Source organism: Mus caroli, chromosome 3 (genome assembly GCF_900094665.2).
Source record: "Mus caroli chromosome 3, CAROLI_EIJ_v1.1, whole genome shotgun sequence".
Classification (NCBI taxonomy): Eukaryota; Metazoa; Chordata; class Mammalia; order Rodentia; family Muridae; genus Mus; species Mus caroli.
In genome coordinates this window covers 128,088,697-128,097,834 of record NC_034572.1, presented here as the reverse complement: position 1 = coordinate 128,097,834, position 9,138 = coordinate 128,088,697, and positions in this window count along the sequence as shown.

Below are 9,138 nucleotides of genomic sequence, written 5' to 3'. Positions count from 1 at the left end.
TTTGCTGGGTATAGTAGCCTGGACTGGCATTTGTGTTCCCTTAGTGTCTGTATAACATCTGTCCAGGATCTTCTGGCTTTCATAGTCTCTGGTGAGAAGTCTGGTGTAATTCTAATAGGCCTGCCTTTATATGTTACTTGACCATTTCCCCTTGCTTCTTTTAATATTTTGTCTTTATTTAGTGCATTTGTTGTTCTAATTATTATGTGTCAGGAATAATTTCTTTTCTGGTCCAGTGTATTTGGAGTTCTGTAGGCTTCTTGTATGTTGATGCACATCTTTTTCTTTAGGTCTGGGAAGTTTTCTTCTATAATATTGTTGAAGATATTTGCTGGCCCTTTAAGTTGAAAATCTTCATTCTCATCAACTCCTATTATCCGTAGGTTTGGTCTTCTCATTGTGTCCTGGATTTCCTGGATGTTTTGAGTTAGGGTCTTTTTGCATTTTACTTTTTCTTTGAGTTTTGTGTCCATGTTCCCTATCGAATCCTGCACCTGAGATTCTCTCTTCCATCTCTTGTATTCTGTTGCTGATCCTCGCATCTATGGTTCCTGATTTCTTTCCTAGGGTTTCTGTCTTCAGAGTTTTTTCTCTCTTTGGGCTTTCTTTTTTGTTTCTATTTCCCTTTTTAGATCCTGGATTGTTTTGTTCAATTCCCTCTCCCTTTTGGTATTGTTTTCCTGTAACTCTCTAAGGCATCTTTGTGTTTCCTCTTTAAAGGCTTCTTGCTGTTTACCTGTGTCTTCCTTTATTTCCTTCTTAAGGTCCTCCATCATCATCAAAATAAATGACTTTAGATCTATGTCTTGCTTTTCTGGTGTGGTGGTGTATTCAGGACTTACTTGTTATGGTGGGAGAGTTTGGTTCTGATGATGCCAAGTAACCTTGGTTTCTGTTGTTTCTGTTCTTATGCTTGCCTCCTGCCATCTGATTATCTCAAGTATTTGTTGTCCTCAATATATCCAATTGGAGCCTGTCCTTCCTATAATCCCAGTTGATTCAGTACTTCTCAGAATCCAGCTTTCTCTGTGATCCTTTGCTTGTGGGCTCCTGTGAACCTGAGATTCTGGGGGTGTGTCAGAGTTCTTGGCAGTCAAGTTCCTCTGAGACCCTGAAATACTGGTGTGACCAAGCTCCTTTTATCCTGGGATCCTGTTGTCAAAGATCCTGGGTGTGTTACAGTGCCTGGAAATGGTGTCTCCTTTGAGGAGTGTGGAGCTGTCTGGTCAGTGTTCCTAAGATCACATGGAGAGTCCTCTAGGGACCTTGGGGGTGTCCGCTGACTCCGTGCCCAAGGTGACCCAGTGCTGGCACCTACCGGAAGGGCTATTGAAGTTATTATTAAAGAAAAAATTATTACTGGTCTGTATGTGGTCCTGAAATTAGTTTCTGAGATTCACCCAATTATATTTGTTCTTCTGTATGCATTGTGATATTTCTTACAAAAGTTTATACCATATATGCTTTGCAATGGTTTTTAAGAGTGAACTATATATGTGTATATATATATATATATATATATATATATATATATGGCACATTTTCTAGCTTCATATAGACATATACTGTTATTCTGTTCACTATGTACAGGAAACTTCACAGTGATGTGCATTGATGGAGTTAACCATTCTCCTAATGGTAGATGATAATATTATCTACTTAATGTAATGGAAAAGCTTTTCATTAACAGTCAAAAATTACTTTCTGTCAAACTACTGATATTCCAAACAAACTATATAAATAGAAAGAGGAGACAAGGGAGGAAAAAAAGCCATTTGTTAGTGAGGTCCCCTGACCCCTCTGGTGGTGCTGTGGGCACTGAATTAAGGGACTTGTGTATGCTAAGTACGACTAATGAGAGCCATTTTCAGCCATGTTTTTGCTCTCAGAGTCTCATAACACCTATCTCAATATCACCTTCATAAATGATAAATAAGGTGCAAAGTTACAATATTTCTGAGGGCAGACAAATTTTTTTATGTTAGCCTCTGTATCCTAGGGTAGGAAGCATATACGGTTACAATGCAAATATGTTATTTAAATAAATATTGAGTTGATGTCACAAGTCATTATTTCAAAAGGAGACTCATGAACAATATGCTATGATTTATCATTTAAAGTGTGTTTGTTAAGATGTGGCTACCTAAAATTGAATCTAGTTCTTTCACATGTGACATCTATCTTTTTAAATACTTCACTTCTTTTAATGAAAGGCTAGGCAAGTCCAAAGAGAGTGGTTTGTGAAACTACTTTCACACAGCACATTTAAGATCTGATATTTTACTGTAAAATGTAGGCATGACCTGGCAGCCCTCCTAACTGGTATGCTGTCCTTCTAAGTTAGAAGCATGCTACACCATGCTCCTATGTATTCCCATAGTCAGAACACTGAATTCTGAAGTAGCAGCATGAATAGACAGTAGCTACTTGCTGAGGAGTCTACATTCTCCACATCTCCTTTATGCCCTTCCACATAGAGCCTGGGTAGTATGGGTGGTTGCTGTCTAATCCAAGGTATTGTGATAACCAATCAGAGCCGATAGGCTTTCACTATATAAATAATTGTTCACATACAATAAAGAAGAAGTAATTCCCTGAAAGTATCTCTGGAGAAGTTCATTTCCATGCCCTTTGCGATCCACCAGCACTGTGATCTTACTGAGGTCTGGTAACAATGACCTTAAAACACAACAAGAAAAGGAAACAAAAATAAATAAATGAATAAATAGAGAGAAAACTAAAAGAAAATGTGATTTAAATGTATTTGTATGTTTATATTTATATCATAAGTACTCCTCAATATTTGCAGGAATAGGGTATATAACAACATTTCACTAATTTGAGTAAGTTTTTGGTTCCTACAATATTTTTTTAAGCTTTTAAACTATGAAACTGTGACTAGCATTTTGGAGAAAGTAATATATTCTAAAATAGCTCTCCTGAAGGGATCCATCTGTCAATTGTGAAGAACAGTAGCTATAAATGTCACAAGGTAGGGTCTATGATGTCAGAATGCACATCCTTTGCTTAAGTTATAGCCAACTGGTCATCCTACTTTGAATAGTATTTTTCTTTCTTTCTTTTTATTAGATGTTTTCTTTATTTACATTGCAAATTTTATCCTCTTTCATCATTTCCCCTCTAAAACCCACCCTATCCCATCCCCACTTTCCCTGATCACTAACACACCCACTCTCTCTTCCCTATCCTGGCATTCCAGTACACTGGGGCATCTAGCCTTCGCATGACCAAGGGCCTAACCTCTCACTGATGTCCCACAAGGCCATTCTCCACTACATATGCGGCTGGAGACATAGGTCCCTCCATGTGTATCTTTTGGTTGGTGGTCTCTGGGAGCTCTGGGGTATTGGTTGGCTCATATTGGCCTCAAACCCCATCAGCTCCTTCAGTCCATTCTCTAGCTCCTCCATTGGGGACCATGTGCTCAATCCAATGGATGGCCATGAGCATCCACTTCTGTATTTGTCAGGCATGGGCAGAGCCTCTCAGGAGACAGGTACATCAGGCTCCTGTCAGTAAGCACAATAGTGTCTGAATTTGATAACTGTATATGGATTAGATCCCCAGTTGGAACAGTCACTAGATGGCCTTACCTCCAGTTTCTGCCCCAAACTTTGTCTCTGCATCTCCTCCCATGGGTATTTTGATCCCCCTTCTAAGAAAGACCAAAGTATCCACGTCGTGGACTTACTTCCTTTTGAGCTTCATGTGGTTTGTGAATTGTATCTTGGGTATTCCGAACGTCTGGGCTAATATCCACTTATCAGTGATGTGTGTTCTTTTTGTGATTGGGTTGTTTGTGCACTGCTGATTATTGTAATTTGCATTCTCCAGGACCTGAATATCACTTCTTGCAAGAGCATTTACTCATTGATTTTTCCGAGGCACTCACAGAAATAAATGTAATAAGAGCTACACCATAACTGGGAATCAACCAGACGATGGGCATGGACTTAGACCTGTGCCTACAAAGACTCAGGCTGAACATAAATATGCACAGCGGTTATTTAATCATATGTTTTACAGTTTCAAGTTAATTAACTGAGATCTAACTATGGATATAACAGTAGCTGGCTTCCAGGAGGATTTGAGTTAAAATATATGTGAATTTCTATTGTTTAAGAAATAGGACCAGCAGTCTCAATTAATCTGGGCCCCTGAAATCTCTCAAACACTGGACGACCAAACAGACAGCATGCACCAGCTGATATATGGCCCCCAATACACATACAGTAGAGGACTTACTGGGTCTGTGTTCATTCAGAGATGATGCACCTAACCCTCAAGAGACTAGAGACCCCAGGGAGTTTAGAAGTCAGGTGGGGTGGGGGATGGGGATATCCAGATGGAGACAAGGGTGTGGGGAGGAGGTATGGGATGTGGAACAGTTGGCAGGTGGATCAAGGGGGCAGATAAAATATGGAGTGTAAAAAATAAGTTACTTAAAATAAAAAAAAAGAAAGAAGAAATTCAACTCAGGGCTCTCTAGCCATTGTTTTCTCCCCACCCTGAGGATAGCATAGAGAGTTTCTCTGAAATCTTAGAGGGCAAGATTTATGAGAACATAAAGGGAGGCTCTGTTTTGACCTCTGACATTTCAGAAAACTGAGTTTAAGAATTTTGATTGGAGGAAAACAAAGACTAACAATAAGAAATTAGCCGAAGTATTTGAACATGAAAATGTGCCTGTTCATTCTTGAACCCCAAAAGAGCACCAAGGAACCAATTCAGATGTCTGAAGGTGTTTCATTTACAGTCTCTAACCCAGGTCACACCATGGTCACTGACACAGGACAGGGGTGTGAAGCCAGGAGCTCCCAGTGGGACAATGTTTTATAGGAAGTGGTAAGCAAGCAAGGGGGTTTCTAGCCTGACACACATCTGATTGTGGGGCCATTATGGAATTTTGTTGTCCTTTACCATAGCTGGCTGGCGCTGGGAGGCAAACCATAAACTTAACTTTTGCTTTCTTCCTCCCGGGTGGTTGTTAGGAAGGGAAGTGTCAAGGAGCAGGCTTGGAACCTGGAAACTAGTACCAGGTGCCAGGTTGTTGGGGAGTTATCTGGATACCAGTGCTAGACATCGAAGTGTTGTGATCTAACCTTGAAACTGGTGCTAGACACTGGATTGTTGGGGTATAACCTCAAAACTGGTGCTAGATGCTGGCTTGTTAGTTAACTCGAGATCAACCTTAGGTCAAGTTCTCTAAGATGAAGTCTGAATCCAATATCTGGTCTCTCAAAAACATCTAAAATGACCAAGTCTACAAAGAAGCAGTGTTTGTTAACCGACTGGGTAGAGGTACATCCTATTTTACCATAAAATTTTAACTTTAAAATGCTTTTAATAATTCTTTTTTATTTCATTCATTGTAATTTGGTCATATTGATTCCCCTCCTTCTACTTCCTCCCACATTCATTGTTCATTCTATAACCATACCACTTTGTGGCCTCACTTTTTTTAAACTATCAAGTTTAATTTTTGTTGTCAAAATACTCTTGGATGTGTGGCCTTCCACTGGAGCATGGTGAACCCATCAGATATCACACAACCGAAGACAGTGAACTCCTGCTATCCCAGCAGCTATTGATTAGCAGTAGCTCCCAGCTAGAGGTAAAACTTCAGGCTCATGTCTTCTCTCTGCAGTGGGATTTGTCTTTCTGACTTGATCTCGTGCAGGTCTTAGGCCTACTATTAAAAGAAAAGTGAGTTCATATATGTAATTTCATTTCAGATACAGTGGTGGCCACAATTAACATTTAGTTAAAATTAAATTGACAACTTAAAATATGTGTGGTTATATAGTTCTTTTGAATAAATTTTTTGTTAATGCTTTAAGAATTTCATATAATGTATTTTTATCACATTACCTCAAATCCCCCCTTAACTCTTCCCAGACTGATTAATATCACTACAAAATATGTCATACATCACATTTTTAATAAAAATTATATGTATTTGTATTTGTGTGTGGTATGTGTGTGTGTGAGTGCAAACACTTAAGACTGCAGAGGTGGGTGATGGGGGACATACAGAGCTGGTGTTATATAAGGAGGTGGCCTCCTGAAGTAAGTGCTGGAAGTTCAACTTAAGTCTTCTGCAAGGACAGTATACGCTTTTTACCACTTACCATCTCTGCAACCCCATATTTAGATATTATTTTTATCATTATTATCATTTAATTTTCAGGATATAGACTGGCTTAAATTATAAAAAGTTTGCATTTACAATTTCATAGATGTAATGCATACAAGCTAGTATAATTTCCTTTTCATCTCTAAAAGTCTTTCATCCCCATCCCTAAAAGTCTATTTCCCATATTTATATCTTTTTGTTGGTGGTATTGTTTTTGAGATCAACTGATTTTAATCAGGATCACCTTTGTGATCATTGGCTTGTAGCTAGCCTGCCAGGTCAATACACAAGTATGCTGTCTTCTAATTAACAGTGAACAAAATTTATTAGTTAAAATATTTTTACATTATATACAATGTGCCCTTTGAATAAATAACACTCAAGACTATACTAGTAGATGTACAAGTAACTCATTTTTATAAAACTTGGGTTTTTTTTTTGCAAAATATACCTTGTATTCAACACTGTGCTAGGATGTAGAAAATATAACAGGTCAGAGGTATTATATAGAAAGAAGTAAATGTCACATATAACTCAGAAAAAGGAAAATCACATGCAGTGTTTGAATGGCCCCAATGCACTTCAACCCCTGAGTGCCATGTGTTGTTAGCATCATCATAGAAACCATTTAGGCTAGGTAATTTTTTCCCAACATTTTAGTCTTGAGGAAATTCAGGTTAAACTCTCATAAGCAGATGAAGAAGAATCAATCCTAGCAACATCTTTTCAGTAATCATACACTTAGCTGCTTCCTCTGGGTACAGAAGAAAAGTGATTTTAGTGGATCACTCAGCATCAGCGAGTAGGAAAACAGAACATTAGGTGTTTGTGTTAAAATACTTAACATATATGGGATGTTAACCTGAATTATGATACACTAGGTTCTTTGGTGGCAAAACCCAAATCTCTTCTAATTGAGACACCTAAGGAAAAACTTCAGTGAGTAATGGTGTTTTTATTTCAGGAAGGATGTTGAGGTTTTTAAGCATTTAGAGAACTCTTTAAAAAGGGCTCAGAATGAACAGTAATCAGGGAAACTAAGGCTATTTACAGTTTTCCCACAGGAACACATTTCATTGAGATTTATCTTACCCCTAGTAAAAAATGGCTGCCTTCAAAACTTAGGGAGTCTCTGCAGGTGTCAAGGCAGGTGGTGATTCGAGAAGAGATAAGAATGAAACATCAATTTAGTTGGACTTTATCATCTGCATCAAAATTTGGGGAGTCTGGTGCCAGGTGGTTTATTGCCAGTACACTTAAACAAAATGTAATTTGGGAAAAAAAAGTTTCCTGGGAACTGCATAAGGAAGTGTAATTACATCAAAATTCAACTCAGGGTATGTGTCATTTCTCCTAAAATGTATTCTTAAGATTGGCTGCCTGCTCTAGCTTTAGGGGCTATGGAAGGATCTGGCCTGGATGCAGTCATACAGACCAAGCCTCTGGTCCTGGTTGTGGGAGCTTGTGGGAATCTGTGTGTAATGTAAGGATCATTTAGATTACTAGCTATCTTTGGTGCTAGTCATGGAAGATTGATATGGCCTGGCCCAACAGAGATCACAGATCACCAGGCTATTAACCACCTCTAAAGCATGCTTTCTCGATGGAAGAACAAGCTTCACACTGAAAAGACAATCCTGTGTGCTTACCCTTCCCGGTTTCCGAGTGATCTGTGCATGCAAGGACCTTTGTGGTCCACAAATCAACACAAACCAAGAGCAAGTGCTGATAAGTGTTCAGGGGAAAGAAACCTTTATACAGTTAGTGAGAATATAGATTAGTGTAGCCACTATGAAAGCCATTAGACAAATTCCTAAGGTAGAAGAAGAGGAAGAAGGAGAAGAAAGAAGGAGAAGGCGAAGGAGAAGGCAAAGAAAAAGAAGAAGAAGAAGAAGAAGAAGAAGAAGAAGAAGAAGAAGAAGAAGAAGAAGAAGAAGAAGAAGAAGAAGAAGAAGAAAGAAAGAAAAAGAAAAGCAGTAGTAAAAGCAGCAGCTGTATTGCTACATTCACTCCAGTAGTGACAAGTGCGACAGGCCCCGAAAACCTGGGCGCTGTCCTGAGGTGAAAAGTTCACAGAAACTTAGTCTCCTGGAATCCTGGCATCCTGTATAAAGAATGCTCCAATGTCCTTGCTTTAGTTGGTAAACAGATCTGTGTGCTTGCCCTTAATATTGCTTTATTACAAGTGCTCCTAAGGATTGATATTTTGACACATAGCTAAGTTAGATTCTAGGCAGTCCTTGAGCCGACTCTGGGCATGGATAGCTAAGTCACTGCCCTCCACAGGAATTTACCATTATCTAGGAAGAAGGAAGTGTGTGACCTAAAGAGGAACCAGAGTAGATACTTAGAACTATAGATAGCTTAGTTACACCCATACACGAGTATTTACAATGGACTAGGGGGAAGGTGGACTATACAATAGAGTAAAGTAGGAACTATGGCAAGGGCACAAAGCCCTTGACCCTGGCTTCTAAGATTAAGTGGACCTTAGGTGGAGCTGTTTTTGATCCCAGTTGTTAACATTGAGTTTTACCCCAGTTGGTTCCTTCCAGTCCTTCTGTGTTTGCATTCCTCTGTTTTGTGTAAGAATCCAGTAACCTCTTTGTGTCTTGCCATGTGTCACCCAACTTCCGTAATTTCTTCTGTATAAAAAGTTTGATGCTCGATTTGACAAATTACATTCAGATTCTACACAATCTCATGTGTTGCTTCTGTTTGTCATTCGCTGACTCCTTGTCCACCTGCAACCAGAGACCCATTCCACACAGATAGGAGACCCAAAAAGGGGATAGTCTGTGGTACTATACCACGATTCGATATTTAACAAAAAAAAAAAAAATCTAAGTAATTGAAATATTTGCACATTTGCCATTACCAGCACTCTTTACAAAAGTCAAAACACTGAATTGACAAAGGTCAGCTTTGTCATTACAGGGTAAACTGAGGAGGGCCACAGAGTGCAGAGTCAATGATTGGAG